Source organism: Piliocolobus tephrosceles, chromosome X (genome assembly GCF_002776525.5).
Source record: "Piliocolobus tephrosceles isolate RC106 chromosome X, ASM277652v3, whole genome shotgun sequence".
Classification (NCBI taxonomy): Eukaryota; Metazoa; Chordata; class Mammalia; order Primates; family Cercopithecidae; genus Piliocolobus; species Piliocolobus tephrosceles.
In genome coordinates this window covers 73,253,368-73,278,106 of record NC_045455.1, presented here as the reverse complement: position 1 = coordinate 73,278,106, position 24,739 = coordinate 73,253,368, and the positions used below count along the sequence as shown (strand labels likewise).

General features: G+C 37.9%; 1 protein-coding gene across 10 annotated transcripts in view; it reads right to left on the bottom strand.

Moving 5' to 3' along the window:
• ENOX1 (ecto-NOX disulfide-thiol exchanger 1) overlaps positions 1-24,739 on the bottom strand; it is a 566,136-nt gene that overhangs the window by 406,769 nt on the left and 134,628 nt on the right. Inside the window, exon 3 of one of the 10 annotated variants that reach the window (XM_023187380.2) lies at positions 7,802-7,860. The exons of the other annotated variants lie outside the window; for them this stretch is intronic. The gene's annotated coding sequence lies outside the window, so the exon portion shown is untranslated. The remainder of the gene's footprint in view (positions 1-7,801; positions 7,861-24,739) is intronic. 10 annotated transcript variants of the gene reach the window in all.

The window sequence follows — 24,739 nt, the reverse complement described above, 5'->3', positions numbered from 1 at the left end:
GCTTTACATTTTGTAATAAATATTTCTGAGTAATAAAAATGTTCTGAGTGATCAAAACATTTGATATTTCATGATGGCATCTAAAGTGATGCATGTTTATTAGCTCAATTTAGCCATTTCACATTGTATACATTTTTCAAAATGCATTGTACATGATAAACACATACAATTTTTATCAATTATAAAAATTTTGAGTGTTATATTTGAGTAACAACAAATTTAGAACAGTTGATAATAAAATACACATCTTAATAAATTTTATTGTTTACTAGTCCATCTCCAAAAGTTCATTGTATTAACTATAGTCAGAAAGTGGTTCCCAAAGTTCATTGTATTTATTACAGCCAAAAACAGGTTCTAGGAAGTCCACTGTATTTATACAATTAAAAATGACTCAACCTGTTATTGGGTACAAGATTTCTTTTAGGATGGTGAAAATGTTCTAAAACGATGGTTGTACACCCTGAATGTAAATGAAAAATTTATATACTGCTGAATTGTACACTTTAAATGAGTGAATTTTATGGTATGTAAATTATATCCTAATAAAGCTGTTTTTAAAACGGGTCAATCAAGGACACTAAGAGTTGTTTATTTGAAAAGTTCAAAAAATTGACAAACCATTAGCTAGATTAGCTAAGAAAAAATTCAAATAAATCAAATGAGAAAGAGGAGGGATTATAACTGATGCCACAGAAATTAAAGGATGAGGGACTACTATGAAAAATTATATGCCAACAAATTAGATAATCCAAAAGAAATGGATTAATTCCTAGAAACATACAACCTACCAAGACTGAACCATAAATAGAAAGTATTAACAGACCTATAAGTAGTAAGAAGATTAAATCTACCAAAATACCAAAAATTAGCCGGGTGTGGTGGCGGGTGCCTATAGTCCCAGCTATGTAGGGGGCTGAGGCACAATAACCTCTTGAGCCCTGGAGGCGGAGGGTGCAGTGAGCTGAGATCATGCCACTGCACTCCAGCCTGGGCTATAGCGTGAGACTCTGTCAAAAAAAAAAAAAAAAATAGAAGATATATCTCATTTCTTTCCACAATGACGAAAAATAAAAGTGTCAGCTGTCCTAGGAATGCAGAATATCAAAGGTGGGGCAACAGGGCATGTGGTGCTTTCCTTTACTCTGACAATAAAAACTCCTATCTCTGTTGTTGCTGGAATAGTATTTATTGGAAATCAGCCTCTCAACAGTCCTCACCCATCAGGAATCTGCGATGAGCTTGACAGCACACAGAGCACCATAGCAGGGTTACTATGCGAAGACTCTATTGTGGCATCAGAAACACGAAAGCACTGGATACAGTCAGTTTCTGTTGACAGTTCCAGAAGAAAAGCCCACAGACTGGACAGGCTGCCTGCTGAAAGGGTCGTCACTACACACAGCATGCCCTGAACCCTGGAATGAAAGTACCCCCATCTGTGTGACCAGGACTGAACAACTCTGAGGCTTTTTTTCTAAGCTCTTAGATTCCTGCAAGAATCTCACACTTACTGCCTCACCTGTGCTTTGGACCTCAAGCTAAAAGTGCAAAATCTGCCTACTTTCCTCATAAACATTTCCCCAAAATAAAGGGCTTTTTTTTTTCCAGCACTTGCTTACTTGTGTTCTTGCTTTCTCTGTCTTCCTCTCCTTCCCTCCTTCTCTCCCCACTCACTGTCATCAGCTGGGTCTCAATCCAATTTCTACACCTACATTCATGACTAGTGACCCACCAGCAGCCCCTAAGAGCCACTAGGCTGTAACGAATATTTTCCCTGCCAGTTACATGTGGTGGGTTTGGGAGGAGCCCCCCATTTCCAATGAGGGTATGTTAAGTACAGTTAGAATGATGTGGGATGTGGACTCTGGAGCCTTGCTACATACGGAATGTGGTCTGAGGACCAGCAACAAGGCATCATGTGAGAACCTGCTAAATATGAAGAACCTTAGACCCCACCCCAGAACTACTGAATCAGAACATGCCTTTTAACAAGATATCTTGGTGATCTGAATGAACATTAAAGTTTGAGGAGCCTTGGTATAAAATTTCAATATATTCTGAGAGAAGACTATGAAATTTGGTGGGGAATGAGGAAGTGGTAGGATTCTTATGTACAGGGCTATTTACGGAGTAAATAAATAACATTCATTAAATACTGAATGAATAATTTACTTTCTTTAAAATAAGAGTAATAAATAAATCCAATTACTATATGTATAGGGCCTTGAGACATCAGTGAGCTTAATGAACCTTCAGCAGTAAGGCTTAAATACACATTCTTATTCTTTGTATTTTAATAAATCTGCTTGCATAAGAGCTTTAAATTGTATCAGTGACAAGTAGGTATGTTTTCATAACTGAATAATAGTGAGCAATAATGCCCCCCAAAGAGAGGGAGCAAGGCATAAAATGTATGTGTGTAGCATATGTTTTAACAGGTGAATCCAGCATGGCATGATGGAAACCTAAGTTCCGTAGGCCTGTACAGGCCCCTTCCAAGGACCAGGAGCTAACTTTGCATTCAAAATTTTGTTCTCTTTTCTTACAGACAGCGTCAAAAATCATATAATCTTAAAACTTCACAAAACCTGGAACCATGCCTGATCTAATTAATTATGAAAACTCAAGTTTTTATTATTATTACAGTTTAAGTTCTAGGATACATGTGCAGAACGCGCAGTTTTGTTACAAAGGTATATACATGCCACGGTGGTTTGCTGCACCCATCACTCGTCATCTACACTAGGTATTTCTCCTAATGCAATCCCTCTCCTAGTCCCCCAGCCCCCTGACAGGCCCCAGTGTGTGATGTTCCCCTCCCTGCATCCATGTGTTCTCTTTATTCAGCTCCCACTTATGAGTGAAAACATGTGGTGTTCAGTTTTCTGTTCCTGTGCTAGTTTGCTGAGAATGGTTTCCAGCTTCATCCATGTCCCTGCAAAGGACATGAACTCATCCTTTTTTGTGGCTGCATAGTATCCCAGGGTGTATATGTGCCACATTTTCTTTATCCAGTCTATCATTGATGAGCATTTGGGTTTGTTCCAAGTCTTTGCTATTGTGAACGGTGCTGCAACAAACACACATAAGCATGTGTCTTTAAGTTTGACATATACTATATATATATAGTGTATATATATGCATAAATATATGTGTGTATATATATAACAGAGTACGAATCTGCCTAAAACGTGTGTGTGTGTGTGTGTATATATATACACACACACATATATACACACACACACACACACACACACATTTCAGGCAGATTCGTACTCTGTTGCCCAGGCTGGAGTGCACTGGCATGATCTTGGCTCACTGCAACCTCCACCTCCTGGCTTCAAGAGATCCTCCCACCTCAGCCTCCCAAGTAGCTGGGAGTACAGATGCCACCACCACACCTGGCTAATTTTCATATTTTTAGTAGACACAGGGTTTTGCCATGTTGGCCAGGCTGGTCTCAAACTCCTGACCTCAGGTGATCCACCCGCCTCAGCCTCCCAAAGTGCTGGGATTACAGGCATGAGCCACCATGCCCAGTCAACAAATACAATATTTTTAAATCTTTTCAACACACTAGGAAACATTTAGAATTGTATCACTACCATTCAATCTACAAATGAAAATAACAATTTAATTGACACATGACCTAGGAAAAATTCTGCCTATGTGTAAGAAAAACTGTTTGTAATGATATGGTTCATATCTTACTCTTCTTTCCATGTTATCACTTAACATGATTAAATTTAACAAATATATTGTTTGTTGACATTTCTCTCTCTTCCCTTCTTCTTTTCCTCCTATTTCATAAAAACCTAATTACTGCAGAGGTGGGGAGGTAACTAGAGGAAATATCCAAAAATGTTCCTCTGGAATTTTTGTTTAATTTTGTTTTATTATTTTCCCTAGGTTTGTACCAACTATCTGCTGCCTTCAAGAGACTCGCCTCACACATAAGGACTCACATAAACTTAAGTAAAGGAGTGGAAAAAGGCATTTCATGTAAATGGACACCAAAAGCGAGCAGGGGTAGCAATTCTTATGTAAGACAAAAGAAAGTTTTAAGCAACAACAGTTAAAAGAGACAAAGAGCGACATTATATAATGGTAAAAGGCCTTGTCCAACAGGAAAATATCACAATCCTAAACATATATGCACCTAACACTGGAGCTCCCAAGTTTATAAAACTATTACTAATAGACTTAAGAAATGAGATAGACAGCAACACAATAATAGTGTGGGACTTCAATACCCACTGATAGCACTAGACAGGTCATCAAGACAGAACATCAACAAAGAAACAATGGATTTAACTATACCTTGGAACAAATGGACTTAATAGATATATACAAAAAAGTTCATCCAACAACCACAGAATACACATTCTATTCAACAGTGCATGGAACTTTCTTCAAGGTAGACCATATGATAGGCCATAAAATGAGCCTTAATAAATTTAAGAAAATTGAAATTATATCAGGCACTCTCTGACTACAGTGGAATAAAACTGTACTTTTTGTTTGGTTTGTTCTGTTTTTCATCTCTGTTTTTTCTTGTGTTGCAAGTAGGTTAATCATTTTAGAATTCCATTTTGATTCACCTATAGTGTTTTAAATGTATTTCATATATTTTAGTGGTTGCTTGGGTATCACATATATATGTGTAATTCAGACAGTCTATTAGTATCATTTTATCAGTTTGAGTGAAGTATAGAAACCCTATCTACTTTGATGTCTCTTTGCCTTCCCCACTTGAAATATAGTTGTCTTAAATATTCCTCTGCATTTATTTACAACCTACATCAGACAGTGTTGTAATTTACACTTCAACTACCAAATATATTTATTAAATTCAAAAGGAGACGGAAAGCTTAATGTTTACCCAGGTTTATGCATGCTTTTGCTTACTGTGTTCTTTCTTCCTTCCTAGTTTCCAAGAGTCCCTTCTTTAATTGTTTCCTTTCTATTTAGAGAACTTTTTCAAATCACATTTCTAGGGTAGGTTTACGGTGACTAAATCCCTCAGTCTTCCTTATCCTGAGAGTGTCTTTATTTCCTCTTTATTCCTGAAGGATAATTCCACTGGGTTTAGGATTATGAGTTGATAATTTTTCTTTCAGCACTTGAAAAATCTTGTGCCACTTTATTCTGGGTTTCACTGTTTCTCAGGAGAAATACGCTGTCCTTCTAATTGACTTTTCCTGTGTCATTTTTTTTCTCACTTTCAATAATTTTTCTTGAATGTAGTTTTCAGAAGTTTAATTATAATGCATCTTAGTATAAACTTTTTTGTGTTTATTCTGTTTGGGGTTTCCTCAGCTTCTTGAATCTGTAGGTTTATATCTTCTCCAAATTTGAGAAATTTTCAGTCATTATATCTTCAGGTACTTTTCCAGCACTGCTCTCTTTCTCCTTCCTTCTGGGACTTCAATGTCATGAATGTTAGATGTTTTGTTATAATCCCACAGGTCTGTGAGGTACCGTTCATTGTTTGCTTATCATTATTCTCTTTTCTCTCATTGTTGAGATTGGAATTTCTATTGTTATGTCTTCCAGTTATTGATGCCTTTCTTTCTCCCCTTCACTATGCTGCTGAGTCTATCTGATGAGCATCTTATTTCAGTTTCTGTATTCTCAGTTCTAAAATGTTCATTTAGTTCCTCTTCATATTTCCTTGCTGAGACTTTCTATTTCTTTGCTGAGCTTTCTATTTTTGCATTTATTTCAAGTGTAATTGCTTGTTTAAGCATTTTTTCTAACCATAGCTGCTTTCAAATCCTTTTCAGATAATTCTGACAGTCATCCCAATGTTGGCAGCTATTGACTGTCTCTTCTCATTCAATTTGAGGTCTTCCTGGTTCTTTGTATAAAGAGAGATTTTCAATTGAAAGCTGAACATTTTTATATTATGCTCTGAGACCTTGAACCTTATTGAAACCTTCTGTTTTCACTGGCTTTTCCTGACCTTGCTCCTATAGGAGAAGGGAGAATGCCACCTCATATTGCCAGGTATAAAAGTCCGGGTTCCCCACTTGGCCTTCACTGACACCCAAGTGGAAGTTTCTTTTAACTGTTGGATATGGTAAGGGTTTCTGGATCTCTCTGTGGCCTCCTCAGACACTGATGTGGGGGTAGCCCCATGACCACTGGGCAATGGTAAAAGTTCTGAGTCTCCATTAGGTCTCCAATATCACAGTCCCAGCAAGAAGGGGCAGGGGTACATAATTTTGTTAGGTGGAAGTGGAAATCTGCACTCCCCATTGATACTGCAGCATGAATGAAGAGAGGGGACAAGTCGTTACCAGCCGGCAGGGATGAAAGTCCTAGCTCCCTACTTTGTCTCTGATATTACCCCACAGGAGAATAGTTATAGCCTCTGGAAAATGAAAGAAAGTCTAGATTCTGCACTCAGGCTTCCCTGGTATGGGGCCACAATTTTTTCTGTTGTTTGGTAAAGAGATTAGTGTCTAAAAGTGTTCTGTCTTGCAACAATGTCCCTTTTTCTACATTTCTGGCTACAGAGAGTAGGCTTCATTGTGGGCTTTTTGTCTGTGCCCATTGGTATTCCTAGCTTGCTAGCTTCTTCAGTATCAAATCTTGGATATGTAAGATAAGAGGACAACATAGGGAATTTACCACCAGGTTATTCCTCTGGTTCTCAAGTCCTTAACCAGTATACTTCCTCCTCTCTGCCTTTCAGAATCTTGTGTTTGTTCTATATGGAATGTCCAGGAGTTTTCGTTGTATTTAGTGGGAGGAATAGGAAAATCACATCCACTCCAATTACTTGAAAGTGGAATTCTGTATTTTTAATTCACATAGCTGTTACCTAATTGCCTTCCATAGATGTATCAATGTACATTTACATTTCAGTTGAACCAATTACATTTTTGCAGAGTTGACATTGGTTTACACCACCAATTTTCATTCCAGAAATTGCTCTTGGTCATCTATTTTTGTCCTCATATCTGCCATTTTAGAGTCAACTTAAGAACTTTTTTTATAGAAAATTCTTCCTATAGGGTAGAAAAGAAGTAATGGTGTTCAGGAGTGAGCTTCTAGTAGATGCTTTCCTTTAACTTGCCTGCCTCCCACCTAGCCCTAGTTCATCTAATCTGAAGGTGATTAGTTGAGCTTTTCCAAGCCTCCTTCACTTAACAAAAGTGAACTCTACACAGAGTCCTGAGAAGGAAATTTTTATTCCAGTTTCTGGTGTATTCTATTTTATTCTAAATCAGATTATATTAAACAAAACTTCCTTGAAGTTTGAAGTATTTTATTGGGACTATTCCCTAATCCCACCATTCTCACCATGTATGCTTATTTTTGTCTGTTTTAGTCAGTATTTTGGGAGAATGGGGTGGACTGCTATCATTCAAAGAAGTGTTAAGTGGATACCTTTTATAGGCAGCTTCTTTTCAGGGGCGGAAATAAGCCATTACATGTGCAAAAACTAAGGTTGAGCAACAGCAATGTTGCCAGGTGAGTATCCACTTTCACTGTTTAGTCCCTCACACTTGATTACACCACATCTTTATTTTCTGGACTTGTTTGTATGGTAGTCCTTAAACCCCACATTCAACACTGGTGTGAAAAGAGTATTCCAAGAACAAGACAGCAGTAACTAGGAAGCCCTATCATTTCAGATAGGAATACAATTAAAACACTCTCCCCTCAATTAAAGTTTGTTGCCATTAATACACAGTCCCCAGAAGGGTTTTTGTTGGTTTTACTTCAAAAGTTGAAGCTCCTGCCCTTCACTACAAAGAAACACATACACATGAAGTAAAACGATTACCTTGTGAACTTCAATGTAGAATACAGGGTGTGTGTACAGACATACTGCAACTTCTCAAACTAAAAAAAAAAGTATCTAAATACTTCTGATAAAATATGTACTTATACTAGAATATTTTGTACAAAAAATACATAAAAATGTAACTCCACATAATACTATCTAGCTATAAATTACAGTAAAATATTTTTGGAATATTTTGTTCTAGTCTCTTCCTAGGCATTTATATATACATACAACCACACACACATATATACATACATACGTGTGTGTATATATATGTAATACATATAATTAGATGGGCTCATACCGTAAATACCACTTTGAACTCTGCTTTATTCACTTAACATAATAATGTATTTTCCTATTTGGTTAAGTGGTCTTTAAAAACATGAGTCTTTAATGGCTGCAATAATAATATTCCGCCTTATGAAAGTGCCATAACTTAAACATTCTTCTATTTGTGGGTATTTAAGTTTTTACATTTTAGCCACTTTTAATAACACTGCAATGCATATCCTTTTCCATAAATCTCTGAGTTTATTTTCCTCAGGATAGACTGCTAGAATTTGGATTACTGAATTGCAGCTACTAACTGCACTAGGCTCCCTTCCACAGCAGGAAACCCTGTTCTGGGTTAGGGCCAAGTTCACTCTTGGCCTCAGCACTGAAAAGAGATTGCAGATTCTGCACCCCTCTGGCAAGACACTGTTGAGGTTCTCTTTAGAATACTTATTTCCTGTCAGTGGTGCAGCCAGGTAAGCCTGGGGCTCTTTCAGCTTGCACAAAGGTGTATTTGCTGCTTCTGCTCCTTAGAAGAACTGCTAGGAATCAGGGAAACTGAGTCATACGTGTATGTTTCCTCTGGTCTGTACTCCGCCAGTGTAACTCAGTAGAAAGGTAAGAAACTTTTTTTTTTTTTGGCAAGAACTCCTGTCTGCTAATTTATTTTAGAACAAATATAATAGTTTCCATACCCCAAGAAAACAGTATCTTTAAAACAAAATCGGGAACACAATATCTATATGCAAGTAGGCTTTTATTATTTTTTCTTTTATTCTTTTTTTCTTTGGCTAAAATTTAGGCACTATATTGTTTTACCACATTATCCGATTGTGATGCTTCATCTCTGATCACATGTTGCTGTCATTAAGGCATTTCTGAGGCTTTTATTTTTAATCTGGAAAGTTATTAAATTGTAAAAATGTGGCTTGTTGTATACTACCTTCTAAAATTATTAAAGAACACTCTTCTTTAAAACAAGAGTGTTCTCCATTGCCATCAAAACAGCAGTAACTTTACACAAAAGCAGCATTCATCAGCTGCTTTATTCATCAGCTGTTTACCCTTCTTGGAGCAGCCTGAGCAGGAAAGGGTTAATGTTTTATCCACTTATGCCCTTTGATCAATTTTCTATTGAGATGTTAGGTTTTTTCCTTCTGAATTTGAGAAAGCCCTTTAAGTAGATTATATTAACCCTATGTCTCTGTCATATTTGTTTAAAATAATTTTTCCCACTTTTCATTGCCATCTGACCTCATACATGGTGAATTTTTTTACCATTCAGAAATATTTAAATTTAGTGCATTATATAATGTTATCTACTTTAGCATTTGTTTTTCTTTTCAAAATTACGACATCTCAACCTAAAAATTATGTATATTCATCAATTATATTTTATTTTCTAGTGTATTTCTTTTTCTAGTATATTTTATATATATATATAGCCTTATAAGATTATAATAATATATTTCTATTAGAATTTTAACTTTTTTTTTTTTTGAGATGGAGTTTTGCTCTTGTCGCCCAGGCTGAGCGTGATCTCAGCTCACTGCAACTTCTGCCTCCCATGTTCAAGAGATTCTCCCGCCTCAGCCTCCTGAGTAGCTGGGATTACAGGTGCCTGCCACCATGCCCAGCTAATTTTTTGTATTTTTAGTAGAGATGGAGTTTCACCATGTTGGGCAGGTTGGTCTTGAACTCCTGACCTCAGGTGATCCACCTGCCTCGGCTTCCCAAAGTGCTGGGATTACAAGCATGAGCCACAGCACCTGGCCTAATTTTTATAATTTTTATTATAAAATTATTTTAAAAATATAAAAAATTAAAATAATTTTAACTGTTTTATTATAATTTTAAACAGTAATAAAATATCATTTTTGAGAGATTTGAGTCTTCATTGGTTTTGACATAACTTTTATCATATACTAAATTATTTCATACACTAGGTTTTTATACCCTGCTAGCTGTACCACTGTGATGTCTGTTGCTTCTCAGACTGTTTAGTGGAGGTGTATCATATATTTAATACCTTGTAAAACAAGTATTTTCTTCTGCTATCATTTACTTTTTCTTTTCCTCACAATTTTAAGTAGCTCACCCTATTTGTTCTTCTAAATGACTTTCGATTTGACAATTCAAGTTTCAAAATTTCTAAATAAACTTCAGGGTCAACAATTTGAGTTTGATTTAACTTTCATGACAAATATAATGTTTATAGCAGTAAAGATGTAAAAGGGCACTCAAACTCACTACTAACCATGGAATTATAAACTATTTGCCATCAAATAAGTAAAACATTTTAAAGGTTGATAATGTTCAATGTTGATATAAATATGGGTAAAAGAGTCATTTTCATAGACCATTGATGAGAAAATAAATTGGTAGAGTTATTTTAGAGGAAATTTGCCAGTATCTATTATAATGCAGAATATGAGTATCATTTGATCCAACAATCCCCATCTAGGAATCTGTCTCACAGACATTCTTACACATGTACACAAAGATACAAGGTAGTTCACCACAGCACTGTTTGTAAAAACCCCACATTGGGATCCACAAAAAAGTCCATGTGTAGGGGAATGATGAAGTATCCATAACAAGGAATGTTGTAGAGCTATTAAAAATAATGAAGTAGCTATATGTATAATAATATGGGGGAAATCTTTTAAGATAATATTATTACATAAAAAGACAAGTTTCCGAGCAATGTGACCAACATAATGCTATTTACATTTTAAAATGTGTGTGTGTGTATGTGTGTGTGTGTAAATAGGTGGGTTGGTAGTGTGTATAGGTATAATATATTTAGAAGGATAAGAACAAAAAGGATAGTAATATTTACTTTTGGGGAGGTAAGGTTAGAGAGTAAAAAGAGCTTATAACTTTTAAATCTAAGTATGTCTGTAGTATTGAGTACTATGTAGGTATTTCTCTTAAAAGTTTTAATTTAAGCCGGGCGCAGTAGCTCAAGCCTGTAATCCCAGCACTTTGGGAGGCCGGGACGGGCGGATCACGAGGTCAGGAGATCAAGACCATCCTGGCTAACAGGGTGAAACCCCGTCTCTACTAAAAAATACAAAAAACTAGCCGGGCGAGGTGGCCGGCGCCTGTGGTCCCAGGTGCTCGGGAGGCTGAGGCAGGAGAATGGCGTGAACCCGGGAGGCGGAGCTTGCAGTGAGCTGAGAACCCGCCACTGCACTCCAGCCTGGGCGACAGAGCGGGACTCCGTCTCAAAAAAAAAAAAAAAAAAAAAAGTTTTAATTTAAAATATACTAGTTGTACATAAATGTAATCTTATAATAAGTAAAAATTTTAAATATATTTATATATTTTAAATTAAAAAACTTAAAAGCAACACCTACCTACTATTAATATCACCTTTACCTGGATCACCACTTTGTGTGTCTGTGTGTTTATTTATTGTTGAACTGGCAGAAAGTTATTCATATTTGAACTGGCCAACAGATAATATGTGTACTCTCCTGCTGGTAATACCCCTCGGGTGGTAACTTCTGAATCCCTTTCTGGGTTCCATCCTATACTGCAAGTTGGTCTCCACAGTTCTGATGTTTAGCAAGTTTTCATCCTGGACTAACCTAAGCAACTGGGCTGAGGTGTATTATTTCCTGTTGTAGAATATTTATTTACTCAAAACTCCCATCAAACAAAGAGTACAAGGAAAGCCACAATACATGCACCCAGTGCTAGACAAGCTCTTCCTGCTTCCAGTTACATACTTGGATGGTGTGTTACAGAGAAGTGAGAGCTTTACCACCTACAATAGATTTCATTCTACTTCTCCAGCACGACCCACTAAACAAGGATAGTAAATTTCTGGGAGTTGCCGTCTATGTAGATATTTTAAAAGGGTGTTGTAGAGAAGGAGCTCTGCAACAATATTTGGAACAGGTCAAAAAGCAGTACCCACAGGAGACGGCTGCCCAGGCTTTCTAACTGCTACAGAAATCCAGTGTTGGCCAATGATAGTTATTCTCAATTCAGCTCCATCAGTCTTGTAATCAGCAGAAATTCCTCTAGAAATCCTGCAAAAGGTATCAGTCTTATTTTCTATCAGTATGTTTTTATCTTTTCATGTCATCATGGGTATGTAAGCGGAAAGGTGGGAAAGGCTGCATCAGGGTCTATCAGCCAGATGATACTATAAACATGTTGTTTTGTAATTAAAAGTTCAAACATAAAATAACAATGTTAATGGGCAAAAGAGGCCATAAACACAGAAGGTGTATGTGGGCGCACACCACTCTTAGAACACATTTCTACACCATGGTGGCTGTAACTGCTGCTTACTAATCAGGCATGGTGGCTCTCCAGGGTATGAATTCCCCAAGGACCAAGAACCCATTTATTGTGTATGTGTGCAAAGAACAGGGAAGCGTTTCTATGGCAGCTGCCCGGAAGACCAGAAGCAAGGGGAGAGAAAGGAATGAAGGAAAGCACTAACGAATACAGAAAGCCTGAAATCTGGGTAGAAATAAAGGTAGACAGTAGGGGATAAAAAGGGGATTAATACCTGTGAAGTGATAAAAAAGAACAGACTCCAAAAGAGGGTATGAGATAAAAATTCTACAAATAATCGGTGGGAAACGGAAGCTCCACTGGAAAAGTAATTCAGCTTAGTTTTATTCAGACTTAAAATCGGGATTTGGTACCACCAGAAAAGAGCAGGTAAGCATGAAAGTTGAAGCAATTTATCAAAATTATCATTTCTACTGATGAGCATTTCTTTCAACAAATGTCCATTACAAAAAAGCAAAGCCACAATTGTATTAATTACTCAGCACCTAGTGCCATTTCCTATAAAGAAACTAAGGAAAAAATATAATATAAAAAGAATGAATATATGACATTTTTGGTCTTTGACAGAGATAGATGTGCTAGAAGGAAATCTTCCACTCTATTTGAAATGTAAAAATACATGTTCAGCTCATATATTTCCTGTAATTTCCACATGTGAGAAGTGAGAATCTCTAAAATTATCCAATATAAAATATGATGTGTATCAGGATTTTGTTGGATCTTGTCAGCTACTCATAGGCAAATAAGGTAGGAAAGGAAGGGCCAAAACTTGCATTAGACTTGCAGTTAAAGAGACAGAGAGATAAAAGAGAGGAGGGAGAGAGAGGGGGAGAGAGAGACAGCGAGACCGCGCGAGAGAGCGCGAGAGAGAGCGAGCACACGCATGCACTGAAATGGGCAAAACATAATGCTCACTCTGACCTCAATCCAGGGGCAAAAGAACAGCTAGTTTCAGGAACTAGGGCAAGATGCAGAAAGGGGGCCAGCAGTTCTCGTAAGCCCTCTCGCACCAGTCAGCACATAACTATCAATCAATAGGGAAGAAGCAGGGCCCTATCATGGGACTGACCTTCTGGGGAAGCGCAGCCCCACCACAGCCAGAATTGCTGCCAGCACAGCTAGGTAGGGCTTCATTCCTAGCATGGGGACCAAATAACTAGGAGAGTTCTGACCTGTACCGCTCAGGCTGCCTGAGCTCAGAGAACTCAGGCACAGAAGTTTTGCTATAACTAGGAGACAAGTGGGCAGAGCTGAGGATGGGTCATGAGCACTGGGTCCCATGCTTATGGTCACGCGAATAATAGTGACATACAGCAAATACTATAAAAGGGCCTCCTGTTATTGGTAGTAGCAGGACATCACATCCAATTGCAAATGATAACATCTTCTTGAAGGTGAAGTTTTTGCATTTAAAGACTGTGGTTAACACCTGTTTCATGGAATCACGGGAAGATAACTCTGAAAGAGCCAGCAGATTATCTGGTGTCTGCCCAGGTTCCAGTGTAACTTGCTGTTTGACTTTGAGCATCATCATTAAACCTTACATGGCCTTGATTTTCTCACCCCAACAGTCTCCCTGGCCTCCTTGGAAAACTCTTGTGGCCCATGAATTTTTGTCATGAAGCTCTTCTTACAAATATTCTCTTAGCAACAATTATCCTATATTTGACACTTCCAATTATTCAACAAATCTAGAGGAAATAATCACACTGCAAAATACATGTCCAGAACATTCCAGCTTGCTTCACAGAAATCCTTTGGAAAGTAGACATGGCAACAGCATAAACAATGGCATGGGTGGCAGAGATCCAGGAAGACGTGTTAGGAAGGAACAGTGCTAAGGAGAGGAGGAGATCAGCCACTGAAGAAATTCTAGGACACTGCAATCAATTACTAGCAAAGAAGGTGCAGCTTTGAGAATACACGAAGGAAAAGGGAGGGAGGACAAGACGGTAGGCGGGCAAGCGCATATTCTATGTTTCGTAGTGCACTGGGGAAATCAGGACCATGAATGAAAGGTTTGGACCATAAGTCCTGTCATAGTTCACCGTGAGATTTTGATCAAGTTACAACTCTTTGAGCTTTGGGTTCTTTTCTGTAAAATGAGAAATCAGCATTGGTGAGATGACAGATTAGTGGACTTCAAACAAAATGAGACGAATGGAGCAGAACCACATTCTATATGGACCTAATTTTATGGAGAAAACAAACTGTACCTCTCAAGTGGTTCTGATTGGGAGTGCTGCTATGCAAAGCCCAGTGTGTTCAGCCCAGAACTCCCTACCTTTTATGGAATTCCAACTCTGACACAACACTCATAGCTTAGATTTAGTCAGAATCAACTTACCAAGAGCTCAAAATATTCCACAGAAGCTTTTGCTTTTACTAATCTATTAAGACTTTACAAAGTTTCCTTGTGTTTGGTTAGAAATGAACAAAGCAGGTTAATCTCATGTCTTGTTTCAACTGGTAAGCCATGATTTAAGGAGAGCAGGCTATCTGCCACAGATGATACCGAAAGTTAAGGATACTCAAAAACGCTGCTCCCAAATCAATGGCATGTCCACAGCCTTTGTTTCCTTAACATCTGCAGCTCATACACATCCAAGGGAGGCCAGGTCTCCTCTCTGTCCTGCCTAGTTGCAGATACTGATATAGCAGAAGGCAAATTCAGAACACGTATGGATTAGATTGTTCTGATCTCAGCGGGTAGTTGCCACATAGAATTCAAGACTTAAAGAATAGCACTCTAACAAATTCTGATTATCTCTGCTTTATCCACTGAGATTTTCAAACTACCTTTTCGTTGCCCATGCCTCCCGCACTATTAAAAACAGCTGTCCCCAAATTTTACAGTTAAGTCTCTAATTGTTCCCTAACAAATAATTTGAAAATGGCAGACACATTTCACCTTCATCCTGCCAGGATTTCACAAAGTTGAGAATATGGGTTAATTTGAAATCCATCATTACAAAACCATCCTTTTCTGGCAATAGGAAAGACTCCCAGCATAATTTTCTGCTGGGAATCATTAGAAAAAGCCAAAGCAATAGAATGGAAAAGGGGCCGAGAGCACCTCTAACTTAAAAAAGCACAACCCACTTTGTTCAACAAATAAAAGCAGAGCCTGCTTTGTTCAACTCGCCCTCTAAGAGGATATGGACTAGAAAATATTGCTGGAGCCTCATTCTATAAAATAGGACTATATTTATCCATCTTTCTGGATGGCCAAGAAATAATGATACATCTTGTAAATATAGGTTGGTTACTTCAGGAAGGGATAGGAATTAATTTCAAATCTATTGCATAGTCTCAAGCTATTTCCCATGAGAGCTCATACCAGGCCACAGCACTGGAAGCCATAATTTCCATATTTATTGAAAACAGCATCTCGGCCAAAGTGGTGCATTGTGTCCTTATAGTGAAACCTCACCCAAGGAAATAGAATTAATGTGCACTATCATCATAAGTGTCTAGGGTTTTTTCGGAAAACTGTAATATTTGACCCACTAATTCAGAGAAAGTTTCCTTAAACACACTGAGCTCTAGCAAAGACTGCAATTTAAGAAACTGATTCCTAACCTAGTAAACTTTCTTGCCAGCAAACCAAAAAGTTTAAATCAGTGCAGTGCATAGTAAAAGATAACAGAACCAGTGGGGCACGGTGGCTCACACCTGCAATCCCAGCACTTTCCAAGGCCGAGGCAGGCGGATCACAAGGTCAGGAGTTTGAGACCATCCTGGCTAACACAGTGAAACCCCATCTCTACTAAAAATACAAAAAATTAGCCGGGCATGGTGGCGGGCGCCTGTAGTCCCAGCTACTCAGGAGGCTGAGGCAGGAGAATGGCATGAACCTGGAAGGCAGAGCTTGCAGTGAGCAAAGATCACGCCACTGTACTCCAGCCTGGGTGACTCCTTCTCAAAACAAAACAAAACAGAACAAAACAAAAAAAAAAAACAGAACCAAATAGCTGGATTTTTAAAAAAATCCATATGTCTCCCCAGCAGCATTGCTGGGTCTTCATTTATTTACGGTTGTGTATTTTATTCTCCAGGGCTGTTTCACAATCTGTTTATATAAATTGTGTGTGTTAATGCATGTGTTTGAGTGGTGGGGGGCAATGTATAGATTCATCTAACTTTAGACCGTGATGAAATAACTGATGATAAAGGATGCTATGCATGTGTAATATATCTAAACACCGGATTTTAAAACCACTTTTGATCGATGGCATTATATGATTAATTTTTTGAGACTGCTGGCTCAGATTAAAACTTTCTACAAATCTAAATATTTTGTTTTTGTTTTCCTTTCTTCTAGGAATATTAGTACAATTTTGGGAATGACAGACAGCATAGAATTGGCAGGAACATTAGTACTTTCACCAGAAAACAAATGTGACATATACAGGCTGGGCCCAGTGGCTCACACCTGTAATCCCAGCACTTTGGGAAGCCCAGGCGGGCAGATCACCTGAGGTCAGGAGTTCGAGACCGGCCTGGCCAACAGGGCCAAACCCTGTCTCTACTAAAAACACAAAAATTAGCCGGCCATGGTGGGCGCCTGTAATCCCAGCTACTCAGGAGGCTATGGCAGGAGAATCGCTTGGACCCGGGAGGCGGAGGTTGCAGTGAGCTGAGACAACGTCACTGCACTCCAACCTCGGCGACAGAGTGAGAATCCATCTCAAAAATAAGAAATAAAAACTATGACATATACAAACTTTTTCACTAAGATAAGAAAAAAATTGGGAAATTAGGTAAAATTAATTAATGAGAACAAACTGTTTATTGTACCAAACTCTTAAGAACCTAGTATTTTCTTAAGAAGTTTTGCCCTGAAGATACACTGACGGTCTAAGATCACCAGTACCTGATTCAATTCCTATTTATCAACAGACCTGGATTGAAATAAAAGGCACTGATGCAGATAGTTTCAGTTAGGAGCAGGCACTTAATTATTGGAGTTGACATTTATGCCCTCCCATAATGCATTTTTGGTGTCACTGAAGAGACCACCAACATTCATGACTCTAAGCCAACATGGTTTTTACGTTTTAAAAAACACACACTTCACATGTATCTGTGCTATTTTAACAATAAATAGAAATCTTGGCTGGGCACAGTGGCTATAATCCCAGCAGTTTGGGAGGCTGAGGCTGGTGGATCATTTGAGGCCAGGAGTTCGAGATTATCCTGGTCAACATGGCAAAACGCTGTCTCTACTAAAAATACGAAAATTGGCCAGGCATGGTGGTATATGCCTGCAGTCCCAACTACTCAGGAAGCTGAGGCATAAGAATCACTTGAACCCAGGAGGCAGAGGTTGCAGTGAGCCGAGATCGTGCCGCTGCACTCCAGCCTGGGCAACAGAGCAAGACTCTGTCTCAAAAATAAAAATAAAAATATTTACCTGTTGTTCTTCTTGATATTATTATATAAGAAATACATATTCTGGCCAACTTATAAAATTAATCTCACAATATTTTTCCTAAATTATTATGGTAAAAGTAGATTATATACCCCCTAACAAGGGCATCTGTTTTTAATCTTTGAGTAGTTGAAATCATGTAATAAGTTTATGCCTACTAAAAAATGTAATCTTTCTAAGGAAAAAATTAAATTTCAGGGTACTCATTATCATATCTAATTCCACTGCTCCTCAATTCCAGGATGCATGCTTTTTTCACATGTGAACATTTTTGAAAATAAGATACATCTTAAAATAGTATCTACATTAAATGTGGCTCTGTTCTTTTTTATCTTCTAAAATGCTGTTATTGCATCCAGCAATCCATGGTGTATGAGACATGAGAAAATATGCTATTTTCTGCATGCCTACCACTCACCAGGTTCTTCTAGATGCTCGGTACACAGAAACTTATAAGGACCAGGTTCACAACAACAGGCCAGTTGCTCAGGAGGCAATGTATTTTACAGCGCTAAAGTAGTTACCTGAGTAATATGCACCAATCAACTCAAATTCTGTTATATAATCCTTTATAACTCTCATTCTCAATAGGAAGAGTCTGTCCCCTCCACCTCCACCCACCTACACAAAGAATACCTACCCAGTATCACCTGTCTATCTCTGAATAACTAATACCATGTATTAAAACTGTAAAACCAAATAAGTATGGCTGGTGCTCACCGACTGAAGAAAGTGAGATATTTTAATTATTAAGATTTAAATTATTTAATATGCCTCCCAATTACTTGTTTCAGAACACACACACGCACGCACACACATACACACACACACAGACACGTAACCTACAGCAAAATCAACCTGAAGTAAAACACAGAACAATCTTTCACTACTTTTCCTCCAGAACATTGATCCTGCCTTGGACAGAGAAAGCAAATGATTTAGTGCATCTATTACTATACTACATTTTTATTAACTAAAAATTATTTGCCCCCATGCCTCCATTAAATAAATATTGACCAAATATTTAAGTAATATAGATTTGGAGGGGCATCAAACTATATGTGATCAGGAAACCCCACATAACTTGGAACAGCCCTCAGCAAAGCTGCAACCCAAACATCAGGCCTTTGGTTTCCAAACCTGGCTTTAGGACCTCAAAATCCTGGGTTCAGAGAGGTGACCCAAGAAAGCCCAAAGCAGGTAACAAACAAGAACTAAATCCAGGCCTCCCAATTCCATGTCCCAAAGTTTTGCCCACATTTGTTAAGAACCTAATCTGAAATATAGGTGCTATCCCTATCTGGTGCTATCCCTATCTGGTGATATAATATACAAGAGTAAGACATGATCCTGCCCCCAAGGCCCTTGAGTCTCTATAAGGAATTGTGTGATTTAAATCAATATAACTGAAATCAGAGACACAAAAGTAACACAGTAACATTAATTTTTATTTATTTATTTTTGAGACAGAGTCTTGCTCTTGCGCAGGCTGGAGTGCAGTGGCGTGATCTTGGCTCACTGCAAGCTCCACCTCCCGGGTTGATGCCATTCTCCTGCTTCAGCCTTCTGAGTAGCTGGGACTACAGGCGCCCACCACCACACCTGGCTAATTTTGTGTGTGTGTTTAGTAGAGACAAGGTTTCACCATGTTAGCCAGGATGGTCTCCATCTCCTGAATTCGTGATCTACCCACCTCAGCCTCCCAAAGTGCTGGGATTACAGGCATGAGCCCACCATGCTGGGCCATTTTTAAAATTTTTTTAAGAGAAGTCTCATGCATTTATCAAGATATTTCAAAATAAAAGGAAGTGTTCAGTTTGACAAAGCTATAAAATACAAATAATCAGTATAGAAACAACATGATGATAATAGTCATATTAACATTTATTGACTACTTACTATATAACACTCACTTTGTTAGGTGCTTTTCATCATTTAATCCACAACAAATCATTAGATATTATCATCCTAATTTTACAGAAGAGAAAACAAAAATGCTTTGAGAGTTGCTTAATAACTTACCCAAATTTACATATGCTAATAATCAATTCAGCCTCCAATTTCAAAGATCCTACCACCATCCTATAAGTAGTTCTTTAAAAAGGGATAATAACCCTCCAACACACAATCACACACACATACAAACACCCAGGTCCAGTTTTATCTGTCTCTCTTTATGGTCTGCTTGCTTTGAATATCTCAAAATTCAATCATATCAAGAAAGAAAGCTGGGAGCTGGAAGCTGAGAGAAGTACTACCCACACTGAGTTGGTCATTGGTAATAACTAAATTAATCAATAAGGTGAAGAATGGGAAGAGTTTAAACAAAAAGGTTTTCAACATGTTATGCTTTAATTAATTGTGAATTGAAGTAATTCTTGGGAAAAAAGGACAGTATTTTTAGAAAAGCAATTAAATTTAGCCGATAGGTGTCACTGACACTAACGTCATTTCAACAAAAAGGATTTTCGAAGTAACAGAAGCAGAATTTAGGCAGAAGCACCCAAGAGATGGCTTCAATAGAATCAAAGACCAACTTGCCCCCATGTTCAAGGAGAGGAAAGTATAGACTTCATTTCCCCCAAGATTCCACTGGGATTGGATTCCTTTACTTAATTAACTACTCATCCATGATACTATCTAAAAAATGCTGACCCTACAGCTTTGTGCAGATAACATGCTATAGCGTCGACTACTCTATTTATTGGAATATCCATTTTCCTGCCTAATAGAGCTCAGAATTTGAACTTCCTTTACTTAAGCTGATATTCTACTTCCTGGTTTATACTACAGCTACGTTTGTACTGAAAGGCGTGAAATATTAATATTTCTGTCCATGATCATACAGTCCAATGTAAGGGAAAATGCAAATAGAAAACTAAGAGGAAGAAAAAGTTATTTCACTGTCTTTCAAAGTAAAACAACTACAGTTATGTGGGGAAAATATTACTTGTAAAAATTAACTCGAAACATTTTTTATTTATAAAGAAGAACTGTTATCAATTGATTTACATATTTACAACTGTCCTGTCTCACCAATGTGCAAACTTCCCTACCGTATTATAAGGTTCTCAAGGGCAGGGATTAGATTCAGAAACTTCACCTCTTACATTGGATGCCAAGGACTGAGGATGGGTACATAGTGTTTGTGTTTCCCCACCGTTTACCTCCCGGCTGTGAATGAACTGAGAAGACAGCCTAATGATCGTGATCAGTTTAGTCATGACAGATCTAGCACAGCACCCTGGCCATTCATGACAGATGCCTATTTAATATGAGTTGGACAACAGGGAAGTAACATCAGTGTTATCCAGTTATCTCCATGAACTACCAAATGAAACTAGATTTGATATATCTTCTCAATTGTTTAGTTTGTTTTCTTCCTTTGGAATAGCTACTATTTTAAAAGTTTAGGCATATGGTAATACTTAGCAAGAAGTAAATATTTAACCCAATCTCCAATAAGTAAAGCCCTTAACATTTTATATATAATCTAAAGACATCCTGGATGTCTACATATATATATATATACACACACACACACACACACACACACACATATATATAATGTACACACATATAAATATCCATATATACATGAATATATCTCTATATAAGCTGGCACTGTGATATAGTGCTATTTTCTACATTATTTTCTACATCGTAGCAGCAAATCAAGATTGCATACCAAGAGAAGGCATTTATCTTCCATCATTCCATCTGCTGAAACACATTAACTTTTCTCTCCCCATCTCCCTACCTCTTCAGTCATGTCTACCTTTATATGCAAAATACAGTAGCTACTTATTTTAAGGAGTACAGAATTTCAGTAAATATTCTTCTGCTCATTGTGCTTTCTCATTCCATTCCCATTGCAAAGCTTTTAAGTTGTTTGTCAAGTGTAAAGTCACTCTCCTACTTTTCATTGGAGAGATTAATTTGGTAAAAATAGAATCCCAAACTGCCATTGCTCTTTTAGTCATCTTAATTAATTGTAATTAGTTTTAAAATATTCAGTTCCTGATTTCCCATAAAACTGAGGGCATCACACACACATGTGAGCTATCATTATTTCTTAATATAAGCACTTGTGATAGAAAGGTAACCATCCATTCTTTCCTGTGTTCTTTCATACTTTCAACCCTGATTAGTATGTGAGTGGCTGGTAAATAATTAATTTTAGAGTGAGTGACATATTTTGAAATCTGCAAAGTATTTTATTCTGGGAATTTAAGCCAACCCTTGCATTTCCCTAGATAGCTCTGTGTAACGCCTACAATTATAAGTTGAAGCAGATTCTTGACTTTCTCATTAGCATCTAACAATTTATGAGCTTTTGATATCCATGGGATGATTTTGAAATGATGACTTTAATTCCCCAATGCACCTAGATAACTAGAAAAATAATAGACAATAAGTGAGTGCTTTAGCGGAGGAATTTAAGAATTTAAAGCTTCACCCAAGCTGAAAGTAATCAAAAAAACTTTATGATGGTCCTGAACTGACTTCAATATTCTCTTTGCATTTTTAAAGGAATGGAGCAGCTTCAAATAACTTATTTCATGTGTACTGTATAACTATCCTATTATGTAGTGATCATTATATACAATTTACAGATGAGAAAACTGAGGCTCATATATTTTAGTTAAATTGCAGAATTAGGAATTGGCAGTTGGAGTTCAATCCAGATCCAGCTGCCTTTAAAGCCACGTTCACAGGACTGCACCACCCCAGGCACAACGCGGGTCCTTGCTCTTCCAACATTTACAGCACCTTTCGGGTCTTATACCAAGTTTAAGCCTAAAAAACATATTCGGGGTTTGGTTATCTCATAGATTATACAAGTTATTTGGGTTCAATTTGTCACTGACCACACACTGGGTAGGTGCTGATAGGTCTGTAATATTAACCATAACTAAAGATAACATATTTTGGAAATTAATTTTAAAAATCAAATATAGAGAAACATGTCTCAAGTAATAATTTTCCCATTAAGAATTTGGCTAAAAATTATGATGGAAATCAAAGAAAAGGGTGTGTTTTTCTTAGCCAAAAATATTTATTTATTTATTTATTTATTTAGAGAAGGATTTCACTCTGGACCCAGGCTACAGTGCAGTGGTGTAATCATCACTCATGGCAGTCTCTAATACCTGAGGCTCAAGTGATCCTCCCACCTCAGCCTCCCTCTGAGTAGCTGGAACTACAGGTGCATGCCATGATGCCCAGTTAATTTTTTTTTTTTTTTAAAGAGAAGTAAGGTCTCATTCACTATGTTGCCCAGGCCAGCCTGGTCTAGAATTTTTTGCCGCAAGTGATCCTCCCACCAGAGCCTACCAAAGAGCTGGGATTACAGGCATGAGCCACTGCGCTCGGCCACAGAAGTCTTTAATAAGATTCAATTGGTATCATCCATTGTCAAAGTATAAAATGTATACTTTCGTTTACTACTGTAATCAAAGGTGATTAAAGAGACAATCAATCATATGCCCTTTGCACATTCTATGTTAACAATCTTTCATTACAAAACCAATTAATTACCAATTCATTGGAAGTTCCGAACTCCATGGAAACTGAGTATTTAAGCAACAAGTTTGGTGGAATCCCTATTCCAAATTATTTAGTAGAACTTGGTAAGTGAAAAGAATTAGAAAATAATTCTCCTTCTCAGAATTCAGATTATATAAATTCACTTGTAAAATTTTACATATTGAAAAAACACCTTTATGGTCATTATTAGAAATTTAGCTAATTATGCACTAATTTCTATTGGGAGATGATTCTCTACCCTTGGTACCTTTTGTCTCAGACTGCTGTTCAAGGATGTTTGTAAAGCAAACAGCCTGGGAGGATAAAGATTATGTCTTCTTCCTCCAGGACACAGGATAATTTTGTTTCCTGGCAAGAGTTATATATGCCTTCCTCCAAGGCAAAGGTTGGGCAAGTGTGCCAGAAACAGTTTATAAGACTGGTTATTTCCTAAACTCTGTGTTCCTCAGTTGTGACACAGACCCAACAGGCATGAAGTAACCACCTGGGCCCCCTCTGCATTGCCCCCAAGGGAGTTTCCCCTCAAGAGGAACCAAGATGAGAGCTTGCAGCCCATGCTGCCTGATGTGCCCTTATGTGCATAAATAACATCCTTTATGTCTGATCCAGGAGTTTCGTGTCTTCTGCCAGCATGTGTGAAACAGGCAGGCTAACTTGTTACCTCACAGGCAGGGTAAAATCTCAGACCCCTCACTGCTCTTGACAGCTCTGTATGATTGATTATTTAAATAAGTGTTTGCAGATGTTGGCTAACTCCAAGGTACATTTTTACTCCTCCCTCTGAAGCCTAGAACTCACAGTTGTCACTTGTGCTCATGCAATTAGGGCAAAACTAAGGAATACCATCTTTATACATGAAATTCTTGGGATTGCCTGACGACTCTGCTGCTACTAAAACGAAGGAAGTGAAGACAAGCACAGGAGGCTTTTCCTTCTGGTGGTCACTGTTGGGTTATTAGAATTCTCATCTGTACACCAAAGACAAGCTATCCTTCTCATGCCCTGATTGATTACATGCTGTCACAGGCCAACCTGTACATCCCTGTCATCAATCACCCTCTCTCACAGAGGATACGGGAAGATTTCACGTCTCAATCATGCTCTCCAGTTTACCCCAGGGGGACAAAAGCCAGATAGATTCTTGGGGCGCTGAGGTGATCATACTCACTTTCCTTCCTCGCCTCATCATTTAGACATGTGGATAGTAATGGGCAACATTTACAGAGCACGTCTCAATAATCGTTTTATCCTTCTCCCACACTAGAGATGCAGACAAGCAGAATTTCTATTTTCTCTTCACAGAGGCTCAATGAATTGAAGTGGCTTGATCCAGGCCCAGATCTGGTAACCAAGGAAGC